Genomic DNA, 1,845 nt, shown 5'->3' with positions numbered 1-1,845 from the left:
GGACTTCTCGAACTAGACCTCTCCAATCTAGTTACGCTGGGGCGAATGCAACTTGCTTCTCTGCCAGGCGGGCAATCAAACCGTACGACTGGCTAAGTCGAAGGAAGCGTGTTTACCCCGTTGGCAAGCGCTGGTCCTGCTTCTCGCGCCCTGGGCCCCGTCTCCTCAAACCACTGCTGCTCCTTGCATCTGGGCGTCCCTTTTGTGAGGAGACGCTTCTTCGCCACCCCTAACAAACATAAAATACCCTCACCTCGGTCCCCTTTCCAAGCTTCCTTTTCTTCCATGAAGTTTGCGCACGATCTTCCCAAAGGTCAAGAAGAACAGATTGTTGATCACGAGGACACATAGCGGTATAAGATTCACCGCTCCAGCTCAGACTGTTGCCATTCAGGACCAGCCAGAACGCTTGCGATCAGTTCGCCCACTCTGGCCTCGATCCTTGGACGTCAAGCATTATACGACCTCTGTCCTCCACAGACTTGATTCCGGAAAGACCGTTTTGGTCATCTTGAAATTTTGAGCCCTTGGAAGTTTCGCCTAGGTAAACCCACCGGACAGAGACTTGCCGCAAGGATCCTCGCCAGCCCTTCGGAACTAACTTGACCGCATTTTCTTCTCATCTCTTTTTGTCTTGTCTGTTTCTGTTCTTCGGGACCATATCGCATATTTGGACTGCCGCTCCGTACGTTTGCGAGGAAATGGCACAGCCGGACTTTGCCTACAGGCCTTCGGCCGTCACCAAGGGGCCGTGGAGCTCTTCACGCAGGTGCGGGCTATTATGAGAACGGCTTTCTTGATCCAGACGTGTTAGCTGACATGAGAGAAGCCCCATCATTTACCAGGATGCCTATCCCAATGGAGCAGGTTATGAGAATCTGAACAGCTCATACCGACCAGCGAGGTAAGACGAGATCAGTGCTACCCCAATCGACGGACTCCTGAAATAACATCCATAATCTTCAAGCGTGACTTACAATACTGGGTCTTCTTCATCCTACAACCTTCCAGCCAGCGTATCGCTTATTACCAACGGCCACGGGCGCACGGATTCAGCATATCCAGCTTCGCCTCCGTATGGTTCCCGACCTCCGTCCGGCTCCTATGGAAACAACGGTGCCTCCTATGGGTCGTACAACAGCACTGCCTCCCAAGGCTGGGATCACCAAGGCAGGTTCTCGCCCTCTGACTCTATGGATGATATCATGGCCTCACCCAGCCTCTCGGATTACTCCTTGGACAATAGCGCAGGGACTACCCCACCCGGCAAGAGCAAGTCCAGTGGGAAAAGCCGCTCTCAGAGGCGGCCGTCAAATCGGGACGAGTTTGATGGACCACACCAGTTTTTGCAACGACCACCAGCGGAATACATCGCCATGCAGGAGCGGGAGCTTCCACACCTTCCGACAAACCTTCTGGTACAAGAGCAGGATAGTGTCCTGACCCAGGTCAACGACCGGTTGTCCCAGTGTGCATATGATTTCGTGGCAAAGTATCAGTTCCCGATCCCGTTGACACAAGACATGAGACCTGTCGAGCGACCGCAAGACAGGGAATGGACTGAGTGGGTTTACCTGCTCAAACGCCTAGCTACAAAGCGGCGTATACCCGCCCGGGTACTTTATAATGGACAAATTAAACAGTTTGTTACTATCCTTGAGAATTCACTGGAGATGCGGCACGCCGCCAAGCATCAATCCCGTCCTCTCAAGGACGACCGGAATATACTCCAGCTTATTTCGGCCGGAATCCAGGTGGCCAAGATCCTCAAGGATGCCCAAGCCATGGATTACTTGGATAAGTTATACGTTTCCACGGAACAGCAGATTCAGGAAAGGGCCGCAG

Source organism: Phaeoacremonium minimum (genome assembly GCF_000392275.1).
Source record: "Phaeoacremonium minimum UCRPA7 unplaced genomic scaffold PA7_03_scaffold_232, whole genome shotgun sequence".
Classification (NCBI taxonomy): domain Eukaryota; kingdom Fungi; phylum Ascomycota; class Sordariomycetes; order Togniniales; family Togniniaceae; genus Phaeoacremonium; species Phaeoacremonium minimum.
The sequence above is the reverse complement of the archived record's forward strand: the minus strand, read 5'-3'. Positions refer to the sequence as shown.